Source organism: Suricata suricatta, chromosome 3, assembly GCF_006229205.1.
Source record: "Suricata suricatta isolate VVHF042 chromosome 3, meerkat_22Aug2017_6uvM2_HiC, whole genome shotgun sequence".
Taxonomy (NCBI): Eukaryota; Metazoa; Chordata; class Mammalia; order Carnivora; family Herpestidae; genus Suricata; species Suricata suricatta.
The window spans coordinates 163,528,659-163,554,370 of NC_043702.1; the positions used below are offsets into that span (position 1 = coordinate 163,528,659).

General features: G+C 41.1%; 1 long non-coding RNA gene across 4 annotated transcripts in view; it reads right to left on the minus strand.

Annotated features, from left to right (window-relative positions):
* The window catches only part of LOC115286823, a 68,709-nt gene extending 52,868 nt beyond the window's left edge, over nt 1-15,841 (minus strand). For 2 of the 4 annotated variants that reach the window (XR_003906298.1, XR_003906297.1), the window contains exons 1-2: nt 14,805-15,841; nt 7,532-7,616 (exon numbers count right to left, since the gene is read on the minus strand). This is a non-coding gene — a long non-coding RNA (uncharacterized LOC115286823). Of the gene's footprint in view, nt 1-3,905; nt 4,139-7,531; nt 7,617-14,776 lie in introns of those variants that run through there. The other 2 variants (XR_003906295.1, XR_003906296.1) reach the window with 2 other exon arrangements.
* Between the last annotated feature and the right edge of the window lie 9,871 nt (nt 15,842-25,712).

Genomic DNA, 25,712 nt, shown 5'->3' on the forward strand with positions numbered 1-25,712 from the left:
CTCATATCTGAATCGATCAGAAACAAAAAACCAAACCCTGATCCTCAGAAATAAACTCTCTCCTTGCTTCTAGACTTGCTGGGAAAATATTTTTCTCTTTTTTAACAACATGTGTATAGAGGCGCCTGGGTGCCTCAGTGGGTTAAGCGTCTGACTTTGGTTCAGGTCATGATCTCACAATTCATGAGTTCGAACCCCTCATCGGGCTCTGTGCTGACAGCTCAGAGCCTGGAGCCTGCTTTGGATCCTGTGTCTCCCTCTCTCTCTGCCCCTCCCCTGCTCACACTTTGTCTGTCCATCTCTCTCTCTCTCTCTCTCTCTCTCTCTCTCAAATAAACAAACAAAAAAGAAAATGTATATATGATACCATGCAAGAGTATGTGTCATTTGCATTACTCAGGTGTAAGGGATGCTTTGCTAGCGGTGACTTAGAAGTTCAGAACAAACACTCAGAACAAATAGAATATTTAAAGATGGGCTGTCCTCAGACATGTGCCCTACAGCACATCGCCCAGGGCTCCTCTGCCCTCAACAGTTTGCATCACATGCTTGCACCCCCAGGGCGCTCCTGCCTTGTGGCCCTGTGGGGCTCCCGAATCTCAGACAAGGTAAGAAGGCCCCTTACTCTGCAGAGTGGTGGTGGAAAAAGTTGTCAGCATCCATGTGACTTTCAGGGATGGAACATTTCTCTCCCTTTCATTTGCAAGAGTTTCAAAAACAGTGGTGAAGGATGTGTCTCTTATCAGTTCCTCCAGTACCTTCAACAAAAAACAGAGAGCTCACCACCAAAAGTCAGATTTTATGTGATCTCTGTTTCCTTCTGTGATTTGCCTACCGATTCTCCTGCCAAGGAATGCAACAGCTTTATAAACAGTGACATGAGGACGTGCCTGGACTTTCCAATCTAAGTCAGAAGTGGTTTGGTTTGGACTCGCCACAGGGAAGCATTCTGTATCCAGCCTGATTGGTTCTCTCAACCCTCCTTTCGAAGGGAAGTCTTCTCCCCCTACTGTCAGAACCACAAAACACGAGACCATTCATCTCTTGCTTTTAGAACCTTGCCTGAGCCACTCAACACCCTTAACTGAGGCGTGCGTCTCTCCAATCAGGGACACTTGTTTCTCAGAGCCAAGTACATTTCTATAAATGCTTCACGTGGGAAGGAACAAAACCAATAAGTCAGAAAGCTGACTCAAAAGTGAGTGGAAGCATTTCCTTTCCTTCCCCAGCAGATTTGTTGTTCTGTGGTGATTTTCCGGGGTGATCACTGTGCTAGGCTTGGCGGTCTGTCAGTGCAGGACAAAGTATTTGGCTACCAACACCATAACTTTTACGTTTGGGGCAATTGCTTAGCATGAATACAAATGTGCCAGTGGAAAGGACTAAGGTGCACAAATTAAGCAATAAGTTCAAGGGGACAAACACTCCAGATGTTTCGGAGCCTGTGGCCGGGCCTCATTTATCTTTCTCAACAATGGAAGCCAACTGTAAGGGCCATACCATCGGGAGCCTGGGATCCACCACCCCTTAGAGTCTGGACAACAGCTGATAGATCTCAGGACTGCTGGAGCCTGGATACTGTGTGAACCGATCAACAAACACTTATTGATCCTTAGCACTAGACCAAAAGGCTCCTTTTTACGTAAAAGAGCCATTACTGGCGATCACCTTTGCATTTACAAAATAATATAGCATAAAAACACTTGCAAAGACATTATGTTCTTTCAGTCTGGACAACGGCCTCATTAGTAATTACTCTCCCTCTGTTTTTATTGACACGTTACAAAACCCTGCCTCAGCGGAGTTAGATGCCATGCCCCAAGTCAGGAAGCTCATATGTTCAGAGCCACACTTAAGCCTAGTCTCTTTCTAAAAGCCCTCAGCTGTGGATATGGACCAGAAACTCAGCCCGAGTACCTTTTGGGGAGGGTCCTGCACCCCTAAGAGTGTTAATACAGTTTCTTGGGACTTACACCACCAAAGGGTTACAGGAAGGAGCTGTTCCTACCACTACCCACTCCCCCAAAGACAGTCGGGCCTCCCTGCCTCAGTTCCTTCAGAATCTGCCACCACGTTGATCCTTCTTGGCTCTTATGTGACTCGTTCTCCTCAAAGAGATAGGAAGGTGAATAAAAGCCTGTATTCACCACAGAGTATTTAGTGCAAAAGCCCTGAGACCAGCTTGGAAATTCCTACTTCCAAGGGTCATTAGAAGAATTAAATGATACTGAGGGCACCTGGGTGGCTCAGTGGGTTAAGCGTCTGACTACTCAACATGCTGAGCTACCCAGATGCCCCTAAAACAATTTTTTAATAGGAGACATCCCTACATAGAAGGACAGGCTGAGGGTACATAAAATGGCGGCACAAAGGCCAAGGCAGAAAATTACCGGGAACCTAGGACTCAGACAAGAACAATACTGAAAACTTGGGATGGAGGGTCAGGGAGAGATCATACATCACCTTGTAGATCCTGGAAGGTGTATGGCTTTACGGAAGGACTGGACCAGGAAAGCTTTCCAGATCCTTCACATGTGTTTGATTCTTTACTATATATATATATATTTTTTTTATTTCAAAGAAATGTAAATTCATTTTTTAATTCAGGACAAAATCTTAGCTCTCTTAATTCTTGGCCCTTCTCGCTCTATAATTTCAGACCCTTGCCCCCACTCAACATGCTGTACTGGGAGGAACACAGGTTACCTTTGTGATGGTGCTGGCACTGCCAGGAGTGTGACCTTGAGCAAAGCACCAGTCATTGCAAGCCTGGACTCCTTCACCTATAGAGGACGTGGAACCAGATGATCTTAGAGATCCCTTGGCTCTAAGTTAATTTGATCAAAACTGGAGGCAACAAATGCCCTTACACTCTCAAGGCTTAGTGCTTACACTTCCTGCTATAGACACTGTTTGACCTGGGGGTTAATAGCCTGAACATTGATTCTAGGCACAACTCTACGTGCTAACCCCTCTACCTTGACCAGGTGACTATCTCCCTAAGCTTCTTTTCTCATCTGTACAATATGGATAACAGCCATGCCTACCTTGCAGAATTCTTATAAAGAAACAGGGGTATAATTATTTCTGTGTCATTGTTACGCATCCATCTTCCCATAACAGGATGGCAGGGCTTGGACAGGAGAGAAAGAACAGGTTTAAGACTTGAGGCAGGTCTTTGGAATGTACTCTCATGAATCAGCATCTATTATGCCAATATTAAGGGTGAACCAACATGAAGTAAGGTTGGATCTGTTTGGAGCCCAGAGGTAAAGTCTGGTCTGGAAACTTGAGGCCATTGAAAGGTTTTCAGCTGCAAAGGTATTTGCTCACTTGATGTGAAACACATGGTCCATGGGGAACCTCAGAAAAACACCAGCCATTCCCGTTTCCCATCTCATGTGTGTGAGGAACAAGAGGGGTGCCTGGACAAAGCTTTATTCTCCTAGATAGAGTCACTGCCAGCAAAAAAGACGAAGAAGAAAAAAACAATTAAACTTCTAACATGAGCTAAATCAAATAAGCCCACCAACCTCTTAGTAAAATATACAGGCATTAAGCCAGGCTGTCCTGACACGTGTTTAAAGAATACCCAACTTTCAGAGGGATTGAATAAATAGACTTCAAGTTGTGCGGTTCTTGGGAGAATTTCAAAAGAGTCAATGCCATATGATGGCATCGTTTTCCTCCTCCTGTTCATAAAAGTCCCAGAATCACAGGGTTGGAAGAGAAATCAGAGGTCATCTTGCCCAAACCTGATTTCTAACACATTTGCTTTAGAAGCAAATGATTCTGAGCAAAGTGCTGCCTAAGTCCAAGTCGCAATTTGTGACCCCTTAACCAAATAAGAAGTGATCTGAAGTGGAAATAGAGACAGGGAGCGAGAGAGGAGTACCAGTCTTGGCAACTTTTTATTTCTCTGAGCACACAACAATGTACGAGTCAGCTTCACTGTGTAGAATTCTGAGAATGTTCTAGCTCTCTAAGAGCTTCCGGTCAAATACATCTTTTGAGATGGGCACGTGTTTCCTGAACTTGGCTTCTTCTGGTTATAGCCGTTTGAAAAGCTAGGAGGGGGTAAGGATGGCAGGGGAGAGGGGGAGAGAGACTACCAAATCTAATTCCAATGCTGATGCCACTGCCAGGGAATACAAGAATAAATAGACATTATCAAAAAAAAGTTAGTGAATGAGGGACAGAGACCTACTCTTTTTATTTTTAATTTTTTAATATCTATTTATTTTTTGAGAGAGAAAGAGGGACAGTGCATGAGCAGGGAAGGGATAGAGAGAGAGAGGGAGTCATAGAAGCTGAAGTAGACTCCAGGCTCTGAGCTGTCAGCACAGAGCCCAGTGTGGGGCTTGAACTCACAAACTGTGAGATCATGATCTGAGCTGAAGTCGGTCGCTTAACTGACTGAGCCACCCAGGTGCTCCAGGGCCCTACTGTTAATAAGGATTGCTTGACTCAAATGTTCTAGACAGAATATCTGTGATAAATTGGTTATCAATCTGTACGTAGTCTATGTGTTATAAAGAAAAAGGGATAGAAGGGGGAAGGGAGAAGGGGGGGAGAGGCAAAGAGGTAAACATGCAGAAACACACTAAAATATTAATCAAAATGTACAATCACTTACTGAAGGCTAGGTCTTGGGCTTTATGCTGTTTTAAATATGCTATTAGTCCTCCAAAAAGGTTAGATTATTCCCATTTTACAAACAAAGAAAACTGTTAGTTTGTTCATTACTTCAGAAGGTTTGAGTAAGTTTTCTTCTCTTCTCTTTTTGTAATGTGGAAAGTTTGCTTTGAAAATGAAACACATGGGTGCCTGGGTGGCTCAGTCAGTTAAGCATCCGGCTTCAGCTCAGGTCACTATCTCATAGTTTGTGGGTTTGAGCCGTGAGTCCGGCTCTGTGCTGACAGCTTGGGGCCTGGAGCCTGCTTTGGATTCTGTGTCTCCCTCTCTCTCTGTCCCTCCCCTGCTGGCGCTCTCTCTCTCTCGCTTTCTCTCTCTCTCTCTCTCTCTCTCTCTCTCAAAAATAAATAATAAACATTAAAAGCAGTTTTTTTAGAAAATGAAAAACAAATGTTTACAGCCTTCTGTTTGGTCCTGTGTGTGTAAAAGCCCTGAGCAAGAAGCAGCAGACCCAGGACTCAGAAGGGAAAACAGTATGGAAGTTCCTCAAAAAACTATCAATAGAACTCCCCTATGATCCAGCAATAGCACTACTAGGGATTTAGCCAAGGGATACAGAAGTGCTGATGTATAGGGGCACATGTACCCCAATGTTCATAGGGGCACTTTTTATAATAGCCAAAACATGGAAAGAGCCTAAATGTCCATCACCTGATGAGTGGATCAAGAAGATGTGGTGTGTATATACATATATATACACACATACAATGGAGTATTACATGGCAATGAGAAAGAATGAAATATGGCCATTTGTAGCAAAGTGGATGGACCTTGAGGATGTCATGCTAAGTGAAATAAGTCAGGCAGAGAAGTACAGATACCATGTTTGTACTCATAGGTCTAACAGGAGAACAGAAGAAACCTAATGGAGGACCATGGGGAGGGGAAGGGGGAAAGAGTTGGGGGGACAGAGGAACACAAAACCTGAGAGACTATTGAATGCTGAAAAGGAACCGAGGGTTGAAGAGAGAGGGGAAGGGAGATGGTGGTGATGGAGGAGGGCACTTGTGGGGAAGAGCACTGGGTGTTGTATGGAAACCAATTTGACAATAAACTAGTAAGAAATATATATAAAAAAGAGAGGAGGAAACAAATCAATAAACAAACATACAAAAATTAAAAAAAAAAAAAAAGAAGGAAGATATGAAAGAAAAGTGTGTACCTGGAGATGCCGGCACACAAGAGACCCCCAAGGGTTCAACGAACATTGCCGACCTCTCAGAAATCCCTTTGTTTACCTTGATCCCCTCTCTACAAGCTGTATTGCAACTCTCACCTCTCTGAAAAAGGTAGTTAAAATCCACTTGAAACTCTCTCTCTTAACCCAGCCCTACGTGGACTATTTTAATGGAGTCAACTCCTCACCACCAAGCACTTACTGGAGAGCATTCATTTACAATATAAATAGCAATTAAACACATACAGGTTTCCCTTTTCAAAAAAAGAAAAAAAAAGACTGTCTTATATTTTGGAATTGTGACGGTGGAGGTATTTAAGAGAACAAGCGTGTAACAACAGTAAGCAACAGAACGATCTTCTCTAATTGGGAGGGAAGCTCCTCGTTTTTCCATAACGGCATCTACATTCCATGTGCAGATGCTCGGCCAGGTTGTTAACTCTACACCCCAAAGCACGTGATTTTGGCGAGCTTGGATCAGGACACGGCTGGAGCCAGAGCTGCTGAGCAGCCACGTGAACGAAGACCAAGTCTCAATTAGCAGGTCAAGAAACAAGCTAATCAATTAGTGGTCTGGCTTTCTCCAACCTACCAAATTAAGATGGCTTTCAAGGCATAACCGATCTTTGTAAATGAGCTTTCCTCTCTGGTCCCTCCTCTGGGAGGTGAGATGTTATAAGAAAATAATTGTATGAATCATTTGTATTTCTGGAAAATACTGACCACTTCCAGGTGTGACACAGATGGTGGACAATAAAGGGGGGAGGGAATGATTTTTCACAAATAGGGCACACACATCCCTGTGCTCGCATCAACATCAAGTTTTACTTACTCCCCGGCAGGAATCCCACCTCTCCACCAGGGCCATCAGAAATACCAACGTCCCTGTGCCTCACACCCAATAAAATAGTCTAAAGGGAGAGAGAAATCTAACAAACAGAAAAGGTGCCTGACAAGGGCTCTGGAGACAGATTGCCTGAATTCCGATCTCAGTGCCACCTTTTATGCCTTGTGTGCGGTATTTGGGTAAGCAATGAAACCTCTCTCAGCCATGAAATGGGGATTCTATCAGTGCCCCCCTCTTGGAATTGTCATGAAGATCAACTTAATGCCTGAAAAGTTACTAGCACGGGGACTGATGCTAAGCTTTATGGTTGGGACATAATTGTTAACCTGCACTATTTCTACCAAAAGAGAGGAACCAGGAAGGGGAAGAGGAGGAGAGAAGAGGAAGAGAAGGACAAAGGGAGAGAGGAAGGAAGAGGCAGGGAGAGGGGAAGGAAGAGGAGAGAACCACTCCTCTTCATATTTCTGTGACAATGGAAGAAACTGGAGCTGGACAGCTTCGGGTGAGAGTCACAGCTGGAAAAGTGATATGTGTTTTCAAAGAGGAAGAGGAGGATCCCTTGGGTGGCTCAGTCAATTAAGTGCCTGAATGTTGATTTCAGCTCAGGTCATGATCTCGTGGTTTGTGAGTTCAAGCCCCATGTCAGGCTCTGTGTGGACAGCTCAGAGCCTGGAGCCTGCTTTGGATTCTGTGTCTTCCTCCTTCTCTGCGCCCCACCCCCACACCCAGCTCACACTCTGTCCCTCTCTCAAAAGAAAATGAATAAACATTAACCAAAAAAGAATTAAAATAAGAGATGTCTTTCCAAATACCTCAAACTCCACAGGTTTCAAATTCGTCTAGTGCTTCAATGGCCTGCAGGCAGAAGTCTGGAATTGTCGGCCCGTTCTTGGTGATCTGATGAAGGATGGAAGAAAGATGGTCAGATAGACGTTCGCTGCACATGAGGATTGTCAGCGGGTCTCTTCTCCAGAGATCTCACCCACATTATTGACAAAGCCTCTGGGCTGGTGTCCCAGCCTTGATCTGTCCCCTGAACAACAGTGAAAGTGATTTCAAGGTGCAACAGACCATGTCACTCCCTTGCTCAGAATTCTCTTGTGTCTTCACTCACCCTTAGAATAGAGTTCACATTTTTTCACATGGCCTGCAGGCACTGTGTGATCTGGCCCCAGCACCATCTCAGGCCACCCTGTTTATCCAGCTCTTCCAACCCATGACCAACAGAGTTCATGGCCAACCCTCACCAAATCTTTTCTGCCTCAGAACCTTTAGACATTGTGCTCATTCATGTAGAATGTTCTCTTTCCACCTTCCCTGAACCCCCCATCACCAACATCTGCATGTGTACACACAAAGCACCATCCCCTTTGCCACCTCCTTCTCGTGGTTTAGGTCCTCAGAGAAGCCCTTCCTAACCCACTGCCTAAAGTACACCTAGGCCCATATATGCTCCATCCACACCCCTGTTCTTTCCTCATCTCAGCCCTCAGTTTCCTTTATTGTACTCATCACGTGTCAGCCTCCCTTGGCTCCTCAGTGCTGGGCCCAGTACCTGACACAAGGAGGACCCTCAATGAAATGTTGTTGGGCAAATAAACTATTGAAGGTGTATGTGGCATGTTATCTTTATTTTGCCTTTCCTGAACTCTCTTATCCCTCCCTAATATGATATTAATGATTTCTTTGCTTGCATTTTTATTGCCTGACCCTACCACTAAGAAATAAATTCTATGAGAATAGAGACTTTTCCATGTTCACTACTTTATCCCTGGTATCTGAACAGGCACCTAGCCCATTATAGGCACACAGCGTTTGTCGAATGAATGAATGAATGAATGAATGAATGAATGAATGAGTACTTGTATCCCTAGGATCAAGTACAGTGCCTAGATCAGAATAAATGTTTAATAAGTGGAAATGTACTCTCCTATAATTTAGTAATGATTCAATTTTGGCCCATATGGTGACTATGATTAATTTTTCATATAGTCGAAAACAATAGTAGACTGAATTTTATGCAGAGTTCCCTTTCAGGAATAGGAAAATACCTTTTGCATCACCAAAACTTTGCAACAGTCATCTGCTGCAGGTTCTGAATTGAAAACCCTTCTCCTGGTGTGGGTCACTTTTGGCTTAATGGTCTGCCACCGCCTTCCCTTAAGGCCAATGAAAATCAGTCTTGAGAGAGAAGAGCAATGTGCCCTTCAAAGAGCTGTTTTCATGACCAAATCCCACTTCAACTCTTTCAAGTATTGCCTATAACATTCACAAAAGAAAACAAATCTGTCTTGACACAACATTTTGACCAAGTTCAATGCGGTTATTCTTGTTATTCCAACTTTTTTCAGTAGAAAAGATAAACATGGTTTCTGAAAAAAAAAAAAACATAATCAAAAAAGCACCACCCAGGCCCTTCCAAGGCCCAGCCCTGCTTTCCAGATGCTCCCCTTTTTCAGCTTGGTTTAATTAAACCTCCATATGTCAGCAACCCATCAGCTTCAGGTGTGATTCAGATTGCCCCAAAGCATCAGAAAGCCTGCCAAACTAGCGGAGCATGAGAGCAAAGTGGAGAAATGTACTCTCTAGAACAAAGCCCATCATTACAAGGGAAACCCTTGTTGGGAGGAGGAGTAAAGTGATTCTCTCCCTCCCTGTTTTGGATTTTGAAACATAACAAAGGGAACTTGGTTCATATTCAGTCCATGTCTTAGATCAGTGACAAAGCTCTTGAGGGAGGCATGAGACATCTGAAGTCTAACTCCTGGTCAGACTTGGCTACCTCTCAAACTACGGTCATGGTATGCAAAAGATGCCGAGAACTCAAATGCATCTGGACCCTCACACAGTAGAAAGCTCACAGCATGCTTGTTTATTCTTCTTTTTCCCCTGGGTGTGTCAGATCTGAGCTTTTTATAGTGCCTCTGGGTCTGTCGTGAGACCAAAAAAAAAAAAAATGCAATTAGCTAAAAGAGTTTTCTGGCTGTAGTAGCCAGAAATTGAAAAAAAAAAAAAACAAAAAAAAACAAACCTCCCCACATGATCCAGTCATAGATGAAAGGCAAACGCCTGTTGGGGGTGGGGGGAGGATTCTTTTTAAATAAACAGGGCTGTTGCTCAAGACCTGAAGCCCAGAGTGCACAAGCTTGGCAAAGACAGCAAGAGAAAGTATGACAAAGCTCCCCCAGATCCACGACAAGGAGTACTGAGCCCCGCTTACATGAATGAAAGCTTAACCAAACTCAAGAATTATATTCCATGCAGCTAAAACAAATATAAAACTGAAGTGGTGCCTCCATAAAACTGAACAGATAGACAATGCCATCTATATAATTCTAGAAGTCACCAAATATCTTCTCTCCACATTTCCAAGAGCTGTACCCAGACGTGTTAGGTACTGTGTGAACACAGAGTAGCTCGTTAACATTATTTGTTCTATCTACTTCCGAAACAATAGATTTGAGTGGCTCATGCTTTGGACTGAGTGAATTGATTGGCCATTTTCAGATTATGAAGAGAAAAGCTGTGTATTGGTAGCTCGCAATGATTCGTGTGGGTTAAGAGGAGCCTTCTTGCAACTGTTTTATGGTATCAGTTGCATCTTGAAACATGTGGAGAAGAATCTAAACCCAAAACAAACCAACCAACCTGAAGCTCCTAGAGTGGCCTGATGCACAGAATACGGAGCCCTGAATAGCTGGGGAGAATGGTTTATCACTGGGATGCAGGAGGCTGTTCTTCAGGAAACCTACCATACTCATCAGTGTCAGGGTGTTGGCCCTTCATTGCCTGCAGGCCCCTCTCCTCAGGACCCAGTGGATCATTGTCGCAATCTCTCTTTTAGCTGCAACACATTCTTGCCTAGCCCCTGGCCTTCTACCCTTGACTTCATGCCCTTTCTGTGAGAATCCCTGAGGTCCTCCAAAAGCTTTCTTTTCTTCCCCAGCACAGATGCATCATCCCTTCCCATCCCACTGGCATAGGTTATTTTAGCAAGACCCCCACCTTTACTCTGTTCTCCAGGTGAAATGTAGGCACCTGACTCTAAGTTCCCAAGTCACAGAGACCTTAGCCTCAAGCTCAGCTGTGCTCCCCAAGACTGTTCCAGGGGGGCTCATGGCTCTCCAGTGGAGCAGCCTCTAGCCAAGATATCCACTTCAAGACAGTCCTTCCCTCCTACAACCCCAATCTCAATGAATGCTTGTCCACCAGTGGGAAAAGAAAGAAAATAACATCTCACTGCAAACAATACATTCTCATTTCCTCTCTCTCTTCTCTCTTCCACATTTTTTTTGGGGGGGAAGGAGAATGAAAAGAAGCCATCATCAGGGTGCCTAGGTGGCTCAGTCGGTTGAGCGTCTGACTTTGGCTCAGGTCATGATCTTGCAGTTCTTAGGTTCTAGTCCTGTGTCTGGCTCTGTGCTGACAGCTCAGAGCCCGGAGCCTGCTTCAGATTCTGTGTCTCCCTCTCTCTATCCCTACCCCCTTGCTTGCTCTCTCTCTCTCAAAACATAAATATACATTTAAAAAAAATTTTTTTAAAGAAGAAAAGCAGCCATGATGGGTGGAAGATGGTTCAGCCTCCCCTTCTATAGGATCTGTCGTCAAGTTGGTTATTGAGCCAAAGTATAAAGAATGTCAATCCCGAGTATGAAGGGTTTGATTACTGTTGTTTTTAGTTATGGGATATTAACATCAAATTCAGAGCAACAGAAAAATATCTCACACAAGATCTGGTACCTATCTGTTCCCCACTTCTACAAAATCAATAGTAACACAATGTTGGTATTGCATCTATATAATTCTGTCTTGATGTAGATCTTAGATGTAGTCACCCTTTATAGAAAGTAACAAAATTAACACATTGACAAATTTCTGGTGAATACTATCACTCTTAAAAATGTATGTATATATGTATGAATAAGGATATGTATTGAATAACTTTATGCAAAAAATAAAAGCACTGTGCAAGATACTTTTTATTTGACAAATTCTTTTCCAGGTAACTATATATTTACATTCAGCATATTCTCCACAAATCTAAAAGCCTGAAAACTAAACCCAAAAGAAAAACAAAAAAACCATGTGTGTGTGTGTGTGTGTACACACATATATGTGTATACATATATATACATAAAATGGCTAAATTGTAAAATCTCTGCTACTCCAACCAGAGTGATATTTGCCAGTGGCATAATAAAAATAAAATCAGTAATTCCTATATATTTGGAAAAATATTTCAGACATACCCAACTACATGATTATTGTCCACCCCCAAATCTAAAAAATGGGTAATTACTTCCATGGTTGCTATATAGGACAGAGAGACAGACACATTCAGGAAGGGGGAAAGGCATTTATGCCTCCAGGCAGCAGACAATTCTGCAGAGTGAGCATTGTAGCAAAGTAAACTTTCTTAAATTTAATAAATGCATGGAACTACTTCTTAGGAACCATTAGGACTAAAGGTTTGGAGACTTGTATTAAAAACAATTCTTCAGGAGCACCTGGGTGGCTCAGTCAGTTAAGCATCCAACTTCAGTTCAGGTCATGACCTCACGGTTTGTGAGTTTGAGCCCCGAATCGGACTCTGAGGTCAGGGCAGAGCCCACTCTGGGTCCTCTGCCCCCTCTCTCTCTGCTGTTCTCTGCTCATATGCATGCTCTCTCTCAAAAATAAATAAACACTACAAATAATATTGTTGAGATGTCAACAATATTATTTTTAATAATAATTAAAAGTTAAAAGTAAATTATTAAATTAAAAATAAATAATGAAAGCAACCTGTAGATTCAACAATATTTATTAAAAAATGCTTCATACACCTCTTACATTTCTTCACGTTTTGCAAACAAGGCTGCCCTTTATTCTGTCTTTTCAAAGATTTGTGTAGCAAAGGTTTCTGGAATGAAGAGAGAATATCCTCCATGGGAGCAGAGGGCAGGTTTGCGTGCAGTCTTAGGACAGAGAAACAGGGCCTCCCTCTGAAGTAACGGGCAGTCACGCTTACTGTCTAGTATAAAAAAGGTAATGTCCTCCTTTAGAACAAAGAGCAGCATGCTCACTACCCAATAGAAAAGATTCAACTTTCCTGAACTCTGATGTCTCTCTTTTTTAATTTTTTTATGTTTATTTCGTTTCTGAGAGAGACAGAGCACAAGTGGCAGAGAGGCAGAGAGAGAGAAGGACACAGAACCCAACGCAGGCTCCAAGCTCTGAGCTGTCAGCATAGAGCCCGACGTGGGGCTCGAATCCCCGAACCATGAGATCACGACCTGAGCCGAAGTCGGACGCTCAACCGATGGAGCCACCAGGCGTCCCGACTCTCATTTCTCTCTTGCAACCCAACCCACTGAGAGGGCGAGTACCATCACACCCTCTGGGAACTGGGGTTTATGGAACTGATGCCCAAATGCTGATACTGCTAGTGGTATGAATATAATAAACTTGCTTTCATTTTAAATCCATGTATAATCACTATTTTGATTCAAATAATTATCGAGTCTATTTTGTTCCCCAAGTGGTGAGCCGTCCACCATATCTGCCTTGGTTCATGGAGACCCGTGCATCCTGCATGTTCTCTTCCCCAGATATTATCATGCCTTTCCTATTCACCGAAGCTAGTTCCCAAGAAAAGATATTTAAGGTTTACAACTTTGTCCACATTGTGGTGTCAATCACTGAAATGACTTACTGTGTAAATTCTCCAGCCCGTATTTACATTACAGGCAGTACAGGAATGGTTTTGTCTCTCTGGAATTTCAGGAGACCACAGTTTTGCTGAGAGAGCTACACTGATCCTGAAATCATATTTCACAAGCCAATCTGGCCTCTTCAAGTACGTATTACCTTTCAAAGGTTTAAAGGACAGGAGTAAGGGCTCCTGGGTGGCTAAGTTCATTCAGCATCTGACTCTTGATTTCAGCTCAGGTCAGGATCTCACAGTTCATGGGATCAAGTCCCAAGTTGGTCTCTGTGCTGACAGAGCCTGCTTGGAATTCTCTCTCACCCTCTCTCTCTGCCCCTCTCCCGCTTATCCACAGGTGCATGCTCTCTCTCTCAAAATAAATAAATATACTTTAAAAAGAAGAAGAAACAAAGGTCAGAGTAGCAGTGAACAGATTTCCCTAAAAACCCTGCCCAGCAATCTCACATACTCAAATTCTACTCCGTGGCTATGATGGAGTCAGAACCGTTTAGGTAGAAAAAGAAATGACTTTAAAATGTCTATTCCTATGCTGCATAGGAGTTTTCCATACCTACTTACTTGACATGGCAACCCAAAACTTTGGCAACACAAGGAAAGTCAGCAGCCAGGAGAGAAGGCAAAGAAACCCATCCATTAAATAAAATAACACTAGTCTACCCAACAAAGCACAATGCATAGAAATCCAGCTGTGTAAATTCCAAGAACCCGAAGCATTCTGAACACCGATGGCCTACAAGCCATCTATTTCAGCACCTATCATGTACCAGATATTAAACTAGATGATAATATATATGTTAACTCATATCTTCTTTTGCAGTATACCACATTTGAGCTTTTTTTTTTAAGTGAGCTCTACACCCAACATGAGGCTTGAACTCATAACCCCAATTTCAAATGTCACAAGCTCTATTGACTGAACCAACCAGGTGCCCCTGCAGTATACAACAAATAGAGATTGAATGAGTTCCTAAAGTCATAGCAAAGTAAGGAAAGAATTATTTTAACTAAGCAAGGGCAGCACCATTTCATCCCTGGAAGGTTTAACTCTGTCCAACTTTCTAATAAACTCAGTGATCTCATAAACCAGCACCTGATTTCCCCCACTGTTACCTATCCGTAGTATGTAACTGCTAGGGACATAAAAGTTGGAGGTAAGGGCCTTCCCAGAGAATCTTTTGTTTCCTGTCAAATCTAAGGTTGAAAATCCAACATGTAATTTTCCCATCATAACAAAAGGACAAAGCAAAACCAATATGCAGTGAGAAAAGGCAGGAAAAGTACTAATAAATGTCTAAGGACCTATCTTTTGAAATCTTCTTTCTATATACTTTAATGAAAAAGAGGTTACCTCAATATTTTCAAGGATTGGTTCTTACTTGAGGAATGGTCCGAGAGCAACGATGAAGAACAATTCAACTTCTGGTTGTGTGTCTTATGCCTTTCCCTATATAATCAGATTTGTTATGTATGAAGAATTATCTCCCTCTTTGTTGTAGAAGACACAGTTTAGCCACATGAGTTAAGGGCAGTAATACTTCATCTATTTTGCTAAAAGCATTACAGCCATGATATTCCAAATGAGTCAATTTCTTGCAGCCTGAATCCGGTGAAAGATAAATGAGAAGCCATTTAAATCACTGGAAATGTATGCCTGATACACCCTGCTCTTTAAAAATCCCACATCAAGTTTCAATTATGCAAGATGAATAAGTTTTAGAGATCTACCCTACATTATGTCTCCAGTTAACAGTACTGCATTGTATGCTTTGTGAAGAGGGTTGATCTTCTGCTAAACATTAAAAACATTAGCACAATTTTAAAAAATCCAACCCTGGATGACATCAAGGAAGAGAAGTTGTCAAAAGCTGGTCAGGACATTTCTTGACTGGGAAATTTGAGAGGTCTTAAGATTGTACTTTTAAGGGACCAATAATGGCAGTCTGCCTAACTGGAAATCTTTCTCTTTGTGTGATGATGAAAGGTTATTTTTAAAGAAGCTGGAATTAGATACTAAAGGAATCTTTTAACATCTTTTGTCAAAGCAGAAGAGTTTCTAAGAGGTGAATGCCAATCAATTTCTTTTCATGTCTGTGAAGATAAAACAAAGGAAATAGGCTTAAATTACAGTTCGAAAGCTTTCATATCAACCTAGGAATGGGCCTTCTTGAGGATGATAAAGCACTTGTTTAGAATATTGAGAAATGTGGTATAGTCTCCGTGTTTAGACATCTTCAAGAAGATAAAATATCTGGCCTAGATAAGCATCCCTTGCTAAAGTCAGGGAAAACACAAAATGTTTTCATGAGGTTCCACCTAGCTCTCACTCTGTAAAATGAGTATCTCCCAAAGATCTATGAACGTAGCTGATTTTTAATATTTTCTCTATAAATTCAGGGATGAAATTTAAGCTAAAACAAAGTGATTCCAAAGTCTGTTTTCATTATGCTCAAAAATGAAAAAAATGGTCCTTCTCTGAAAATCATGACTTTCAAGATAAACTTTAAAATACAAATATGCCCATCTCACCAGTGAAGCAATGTTCACTCATATTTCCCCATCCTGGTGTGCTGAGGATGGCTCATATTGACTCAGAAAAACCAGTCAGCCACATCTCTTTCCAATTCCACATTCAGTGACTTCACAATGATAGCTTGATATTGATCATTGTATATTTATACCATAAAAATTAGCAAACACTGCAAATCGGGATTTTGTTCAGGTTTTTTTTTTTGTTGCTGTTTTCAGAAATCTTGTTGCTAAATATTTACCCATTAATTGTGGGTTCCTGTTGTTTAGAAAAAGAAACAAAAACTCTCTGCCCAGCAGAAATTCTAGCTATGTGATATTTGACAAATCATTTAATTGCTCTAAATCGCTCTGCTCACTCATCTTTGAAATGAAAATGATAATTCCTGCTTCATAGAACTGTTGTGCTATTGGGATAGTTCATGTGAAGTGTCAGGTGCAGTGCCTGCACTTGGAAGCAAGTTGGTTCCCGAACGTGGAAGCCATGTTTGTGGATGTGAGAGCAGTAGCACGGTTGTGGCATCAGTAGAAACAATCTTTATATAGTTGGGATTTTTAAAACTTACTTTGGGGACTGAGTGTTAAAACTGTTATTGCACATTTGGAGACCAATTCTAAGTTTCTGAGAGTCAAAATAGTCAACATAAAAAGTCTTTGCTTTTCAAATGACCTGAAGCTTTCATACTTCTGAAATAATTGTACATATTTGCATGGTTTGAGTGTAACCATAATTACCAAATCAGGAGCACCACCTGAAGAATTTCTGGACGAGAGGTATAAGAAATTTTCTTCTTATCCCGCTGCCTTTAAATCCGAGTGGTCTCCAAATTTTCATGAGCACCACCATCATTTGGAAGGCTTATAAAAGGACAGATTGTTGGGCCCTACCAACAGAATTGGTGATTCCGTGAGTTCGAGAATTTGTACTTCTAGTAAGTTTAACGAAGATGTTGATGCTGTCAGTTCTGGAATAACCCTTCTCCTCTACCTCATCCTGTACTCTGAGATGATCCATTGTCCTTGAACCAATTAGCACATGTTAGTGCCATTTTCCTTTAGGATACATGCTTTCCCAGGAGACACTTTGGTTTCTGTGTCAATTATACTTTGCTGCATAACAAACCATCCCCAAATTTAGTAGCTCCAAAATAAAAATTGATTATTGTTAATGAGTCTGTTGTTCAGCTAGATGGTTCTGCTGATTGAGGCTGACTTAGATGAACTCCAGCTGGGCTGAATTATAAAGCTGGGGTCAATGGGTTGAAGGTTGGCTGGTCTAGGGTCATCTCACAAATCTGGTGGTTGACTGACATTGGCTGTGGTGACAAGGGTGACTGGGTTCTGTGTTGCTCATCATCCAGTAGAATATCCCAGGCTGTTCAAATGGTGGTGACAAGTTTCCAAGAGGGAGAATTCACAGTCTCTTGATAGCTAGACTTAGAACTGACATAATTTCCTCTACATTCTATTGCCCAAAGCACGTCATAAGGACAGCACAGATGATGGGGAACTAGATTCTTCCCCTTGATGGAAGGAGCTGCAAATTCACATCGCAGTGTGGCTGAAGGGAAAGATAGAAAATTGGGGACATTTTTATAATAAATTTCTCATAATCTCTTCCTCAAGTAAAACACTGGTTAACACATTTGGTATTCTAAGAAATGCCCAGAAACATCTAAGCACGAGGGTAAAAACAGTTTGGGTTCTCTAGCTGGAATTCCTACGACACAGATGATAGCTTTTTCAGCATGCCTTACCTCTTCCTATATCTGAGGATGAAAAAAACACTCCCCAAAATGTAGTTATCCATAATCGTGTATTGCAGGGCCCAACTTCTGCGTCCCAGGTGTAGCTGGACTCTATCCACTCCCACATGTGCACATCAACCACTTACGAATTGTTTGGTCTTAGAAGAGGGATGTTACATAATAAGTTTACCACATAATTAAGAAATATTTTTCTTGGATCCCTATATCTCCCTCCTCCACTTTGTCCTTAAATGCATTTTATATTTTAATAACATTTGCTCAAGACACTGCACTCAAAGAAATTCAGAGAAGTGTTTTTAAAGAACACTTTGATCTAACTTCCCAGATGAAATCTTTTCAAATCCATTTAACTCTAATTTAGTATTAAAATGCCACATATTGTTTCCTTAATAGAAATAATGCCAACACTACCTCAGGAAAAGGTCAAAGAGATGAGAAGATTCAGTGAGGCATGTCATATTTATATTGAGTATGGATATTTTTTCTTCTTTATTCTTCCACTATTGACATTAGCCTTTGAAAATGCTTGAAGTGATTTAAAATTATAGCTATTTATTGGGATTTATTACAGTATGTAGGGAAGCCAGAACTCATTTCTAACACTTTGTGCTCTTCTAGGAAAAGCATCCCTCAGTTTTGGGCTCCAAATGGTAATATTGTGGAAAAAATTTCCATGAATAAATGAATTACATATGCAGTAACCCTGAAAATTTGCTGATGAACATTCCATCAGGGTCTACACCCTAGAGTGAATAAGTTTAAGATATCTTTTCTTCTTCCCCTCCACTTAGTTTTCTCTGTATCTCTATCCTCATATAACTGAATATCAAGATACATCTTTGAAGAAAGAAAAAAATTATCACAAAATAGCAGCATATCACCTAAGACAGGAATCTGTGTAAATAGGAAGGACCATTCTCTCCTGTTTTGCTTGGTGACTTGGAAAAGAATATATGAGCTTGTTGTATATATAGTGGTTAGGAATTTCAACTTTGTTACAACAATATTGCAAAAGTAAAGCTTTATTATTATTATTATTATTATTATTATTAATAGAGAGAGGAAAAAAGAAAAACACACAGCAGGGAGAGGGACATAGGGAGAGAGACAGAGACAGAGAGAGACAGAGAAAATATTAAGCAGGTCCCACACCCAGCTTGGAGTCTCACACAGGCCTCCAAACAGGGCCTGATCCCATGACCCTAGGATCGTGATCCTGGGATTATTATGACCTGTACAGAAACCAAGAGTCAGACATTCAACTCACTGAGCCACCCAGACTTCCCAAGTACAGTTCCTTCCATTACTGATCACTAATCTAGATCCTCCATTTCAGCTCAGCAACAGAAAATCTAATTTAGCCAATTATGATCTAACACACAACTCAATTTAGGCTCAGCTATTTTCTTAAAGGAGTTTTTCCACTGCTTCTGTCCTCTTTCATTCTCTTTCCTTCTGAAAGCATGGGGAACTTAGCCATTCAGGTACTAATAATAAAAGTCTGGGAAGGAAGGGCAAGGAGAGGGACAGTATGTTTTCATTCTTGGTAGGGTTTTGTTCTCATTTTCTCAGATACATGGGCCTTTGGCTCTATATGAAGGGTAAGGATTTCAGGAGACATAAGTAGCATTTTAGATGGTCTACGGCTACTCGGTTGGATCCCTGTCCAGCTTCGTGGCCTGAAGGATCCCATAGAAACAGGCCCTACCTCCAGTGAGCAGTCAGTGTTCTCCATAGACCCCACAAATGGAGTGTGCTCAATTTGTCAAATAACCCCTTGGGTCATGTTCACAGCTAATATTCTCTATGCCCTGGGTACAAAGGATACTCATGTGTCTTCACCAACCATGTAAGGACCTTAGGTTCTCCATTGGTCCAATCTCTTCCAACTTATACCGCCATCTTTGTCAAGTCCCCCAACTTGACGTGGATCTATGTTAAGCCTCATCCCAACCTTCTATTAGACAACTGGTTTGTGTGTAAGGACACATTTAAGTTTCAACTGAATTTTTGGGACCACATTTATGTGTTTAAGCAATCTAAGAGAAGTGAAATTCAGAGAAAAAATATTGAATATTTATTTACCCAAGCACCAAAGAAATCTAAATCTATTAATATATAGGAAAATCTTGCAAATTGAGAATTCACTTTATATGTTAGCTATTAAAAAATAACCAAAACTTGACCAAACCAATGCTTTAGACTGAACAAAATGTTCTAATTTCACTTTAACAGACTCACAAATAATTATAAAGCCAGAGAACTCCCTGAAGGTTCAAATTGATTATAATAAGCAACTGAGAGTCGAGTACAGAGGCCATCTCATCAATAAGCTTGAAATGTATGATTATTTTTGCTAATTAAATTTAGAGATTTTGTTTTCTATGAATTCTAAACCCGAAGGTTTGTCAGTTGATTTGGACTCTGTTTAGTGAGTATTCATGATTTCTCTCTAGCAAGATTATAAACTCCAATGGGACAGTAGGTCTCATTCCCCATCTGCCCCAATAAAAAATATAAAACTGTATTTTAAATATATTAATAAATGTGCTAATTATTTGATTAATTCAGAAAATTCTTTAAGGAAAAAAAGACTTCTTTTGTCAGAATGGTCTCATCTCTTGGTCATAGTCTCCCTTTTCGGTCAACACTTCATCTTTAAATATGGAAAAAAATCCTTTCCACTTTTACAGAACTGGATTAAGATAAAACAGTTGATGAGTGCAACATTTTAAAAGAAATAGATGTAGAAATTCCAATTTATGACTAGGGGCCGATTAGGCTGTGTCAATTAGCTACCTGCCAAGAGACAATCATAATAAGCAATAAAAATAATAAAGACTCTTTCAACAAAATCGAGAACTGCAAACATCAGCAATACATGGTTTATTTCTATCATATGTCGGAAGCTTGTGAAATAAAATGGCATAAGCTTTGTACATGGAAAGGCCTGGAAAATAGAAAGCAAAACTCTTCATTGAAATCACTATGAGGGGCACCTAGGTGGCTCAGTCCATTGAGCATCCGACTTCACCTCAGGTCATGATCTCACAGTTTGTGAGTTCAAGCTCCACATTGGACTGGCTGCAGTCAGCATTAAGCCTGCGTTGGATCCTCCGCCCCCCTCTCTCTCTGCCCCTGCCCCACTTGTGCACGTGTGCAGCCTCTCTCTTTCAAAAATAAATAAAACATTAAAAAAAAGAAGTTACTGTGAATTTTGGTGTATTCTGGAAAAATATTTCCCAACAAGTTTTATTTGCTTTAGTGATTATGTGAAAGGAAAAAAAAAAAAAGGATTCCATGGTCAAATAAGTGAGAAAATACTGCAATAAGTGAACAGATTTCTTCACTATGGGCCTTCCTGAAGCCTTAAATATGCTAATGACATGACCAACTTGAGAAGGAATTATATCGTGTACATCTCCAAAACATACTTTACTAAGAAACGCTTTTCCTCAGGGCAGAAATATCTCTATTTGTGAAGAAACAACCTGATGTGTAGGATCTAGACACTAAATATACTGTATATGTTTCAAACATGCACCAAAGAATTTAGTGCTTCTAGGTATGTATTCAACTGATCCAAATCGTTTGAAGACATCTGTCAAGTAGCTGAGTCTACATTATTCGAAACATTCAACCTTTCCAAATATTGGGTATTTGACATTATTTAAACTAAAAAGTTTAGATGGTAAACTGAATCTATCACCTCAATTGCAGACACAACCTATGTAGCACATACCATGTTTTAAAAAGAAGGAAAGAAAGGTAAGTTAGGGGATCTATTTAAGCCTTAGTTTTCTCATCTAAAACTTAGGATTGTAACAGTTTCTACCACTTAAAGTTTATTCATTCATTCAACAAGTATTTACATCCAGCTGTATACCAAGCATTGTTCCAGGGCTGAGGGTACAGGGGTGATGAGTGAGGAGTCAAACAATGCAGAAAGAAACAAGGTAGTTTCAGATAATGATGAAGACAATAGGGCAGTTGGAGAGAGGGAATGGATGGATACTCTAGTTTACATGATCAGGGGAGGCCTCACTGACGTCATAAGCAACATGAAACCTGAATGATTAACAAGAGCCAACCAGCAATAATCAGAGGAAGAATGTTCCTGGCAGATGAAGCAGAAGACAAAGCCCTAACATAGTAACATGGTTGGCTTTTTCAAGGATGAAGGAACTTGAACTCTGTGGCTGGAGTATAGTAGGGAGAGGAAGATGGGAGATTCTTAATTCAATGAGCTATGTATAAAAGCCTTCAGCTACTACCTGACCCATAGTAAGTGCTCAATATATGAAAGCTAAAGTGATGGTGATGATGATGATGATTATGATAAAAATGATGTTTTAAGAACAGAAATAAAGTAAAATAAAGTCCCCAATGTCAGAGTCAGGAAATATGTTTTAGAGTAAACATAGTGTTAACTAGGTGGCCAGTGGCCATTGACCTTTGCGTCATGTTGTACATGATGCACATATGAGTCAAGGAAAGTAAGGCTAATAACAAGCAATGCTGAAATCTCAGTAGTTTACCAAAATAACGGTTCATTTCTCACTTATTTCTTGGTCATGATCTGTTTTCAGTTCTCAGTACTGCCCCATCTGCTATCTCAGTGATTCAAGCCCTTTCCATCATGTTGCTCCACCATCTTGGAATCCTTCAGTTCTGGTGCCGAGCAGGTAAGAAGGGGAGCAGAGAGTAAGGAATCTATACTCAATACTCTGCCATCCCCGAAGTGAAGACCATGACTCCAGCTCGCATTTCTTTGGCCTGGATGAGTCACATGACTCCACTTCGATCCATAGGGGTGGGAAATACATGGTCTTCCTGTGTACTCAAAAGGGAAATCGAATAGTCCAGAGAACATGATTGCTTTGTCTCTGTACAATATGCTTAATCTCCTGAGCATAGCCAGACTTGGAGGAAAAACTCTTCCTTGAGTTGGCAGAGACGTATAACAGTGCAGCAAAATTTGGGAGATTCGAAAATCATTCACTTCAGGCTGTGAAAGGACGAAGCAGCTTCTGGGTTATCCTACCCTTTTTTCCCCTTTCTTTCTCATTCAAGAAAATATAACCTATTTCATTAGTGGCTTTGAACTAAGCTCTATAGGGTATTTTTTAATTTAGTCATTGGAAAACGTTCTTTTAACAAACAAATTATTGAACAAGCCTCATGACAGATTGATACACAGTGCCATTCTAAACATTATAGTTAGGAACTGCTAAATGTACCATATCATAGTTTAATATACACAACAAACCTAAAAGACTGTGCTGATCATTGTTCAGTCCATTTGCCCTTTCCTTCAGTAATTATTTACTGAGCACCCATTATGCACCTTCAGTGGCCACATGGGACCCTTCATACCCTGAAAATATGTTTATCATCCCCCTTCTGTAGGGCCAGCTGGAGTCTGTCCCTTCCCCATAACTTTTCCTAATGACACTCTGACTGGAGGTTAGAGCATTATGGGAGGAGCAGGAGATGAGGAGACACAGTCTCTTCAGACTTCATGTCTGAGGTGACTGTGGAGAAATAAAGTGATTTGGGCACCTTTTCATGAAAAAGGTAATTTAGGACCACAGTGTTTTTTCAAACCGTGAGACACTGCAGAAGTTACCTTATCTACCCTCAGCCTCATTTTCTTAACCCATAAAACAGGTGACAGGGTTATGGTAAAGATTCAATGATAAAATATGTGCAAATCACTTATCTCAGTGTCTAGTGTATAATAAGTGGTAAATGTCGGTACTCGGTATGTTAAGTGGAGGACATATGTACATATCCATGAAACGCGATCCATGTGATTAGCTGAGGTAACTGATGAACCCTATCCAAGAACAGACCAAGGGAAGGATGACGAACATGATAAAGTGAACAGATTGTAAAGAAACCACAGGGAGATAACTTGGTGAATGTTCTGGCTAGGATGAGGGCGGACAGGGAGGGAAGGGAGACACATGAGCAAGTCTGTCCTGCAGGAGAACCCAGGGGGTGACCTGTGTGTGCTCCATCGCAACCATGCTGTTGAAAGAAACTTTCTCTGAGCTCAGACCACCCACTCTCCAATTTGGCCCAGTTCTGCCAGGATTCCTGATACAATGCAGCAACCACACCACCCACAGCCTGTGGTTAGCATGCCTCTGAAAGAGAGGGGACAGGCCTAGCAGAGAAAGAAAGAAAACCACAGAGGAAAATGGGGTGCAGGGAGAAACAGTATGTCCTGTTAGCTATATTATTAGGTGCTCATGCTTAGAAGGGATAGGAAGCTGAAGTCTAGACGGCCTGCAATTAAATTAAATCTAATTAGTGTAACTAGATACAAGTGAATATACAAATATAGTTGATATGCAGTATATTAATTCAATTAGAATACCATGAAAAACCTGTGGTAGATTACCTGACCTGACGGGGCCATGATTAACCACTCCAGTGATCAATAGGAATAAAATGCTACACCAAGCAAGACAGTCTCTAAAAATTAAGTAGGTGCTATTCCAATACTTGGAATCTCATATCGCCAAATTTATTCCAAAATCCATTCACTACTTTTTGCCATTCTAAATCTGAGAAAACATATAAAAATGCATTTGTTTCTCAGGAGACATGAGCCACAAGGAACAAGTCCAGGAATCTATCCTATGGTATCTCCTCATCAAGTTTCTAAAATGCTGCTTATTTATCTCACTTTTTCACTTTAGAGCCCTGCAATTTCAGGTGCATACATCCCAGGGTGAGGTAACATATTAAACCGCTCTCCGTTGTTAAAAGCAAAGCATCAAATAACTCGAAATCACCTAAGAAAGCAGAGGATAGAGCCCTGAGAGAATGTGCAGAAAGAATGGCTACGGAAACCGAACCCCAAATCCACAAGAGAGCATTAACACCTGGAGAAGAGAGAAGGGCATGAAAGTTATGGAGAAGGTCCGAAGGCACACTTCCCCGGAGCTTGGTGTGAGCCAAGCCTGTACAACAAGACAGATGAATGCATGCAGTCCCTGAAAGCTGAGTTCAGATCCCATCACCAGAACAGAACACGGGAGAGAGATGACCTCGCACACGCATCTCAGAATGCTCTATTCCACTTAAAAGGTCAATATTTTTATTCAATTATAGGAGAAAGCTTTGGGTCCTAGTTTACGAATATGTAGAATTCCCCTGGGTGTTATAAACCTTTGTTATCTTTATCGGAGAGTTTCCAGGCTGGTGGACATTTTGGGGAGTCCAGATCCTTCTAAAATCTTTCTGCAAGTCTGATTAAATCCATCTGGCTCTGATTAATTTACAATTAACCTGCCAAGTACTGTCTCAGAAGAACAGCAGAGTCCAAGCCTCTCTGAACCATCATCTTGCTAAAACTAGATCTTAGAAGAGAGTGTGAAGCCTAGCAAGGGTTCAAAGGAGGGTGACATCACTGGGCAACTAGAAGCATCAAGAGGTTCCATGGAAAAAAAAGAATGGGGGCCAGGCTTGAAGGAAGTAAGAATTGTATCCCTTTGTAGCCACCCCCAGGGTTTAACAGTGTCTTATAAATGATAGATGTGTAATAACTATGCGTTGACTGAAAAGAAGGCCAATAAGAACTAGTATACGTCTCAATAAATCACCAACAGAGCATCTCTAAGATTTCAGCTAAACATCAATCCCAAGGTTTCAGGACCTTACGTGACCCCAGTGAAAAAAATATGCCTTCCTAAACATCTAGCACCCTGGTGGGCAGACATTCCCCAGTCACTTCTGAGACTTTTGCCCCAATTAGTGTACACACTGAGAGTCAAAAACCCTCTCTTTATCAGTGATGGGACAGGGGCAGACAACATATGAATTGGCTGTTTGACTAAATTCATTAGGTATATTGTTTTTTCTTCTTCTGATTTCAGTCTAACCTATTATTTCTATGAGAGTTTAAGCCAAAATATAAGGGGTAAGAGGGAAAGTGCAGGGCAAACTTATTTGTCAGGGACAAACATGAGTTCAGTG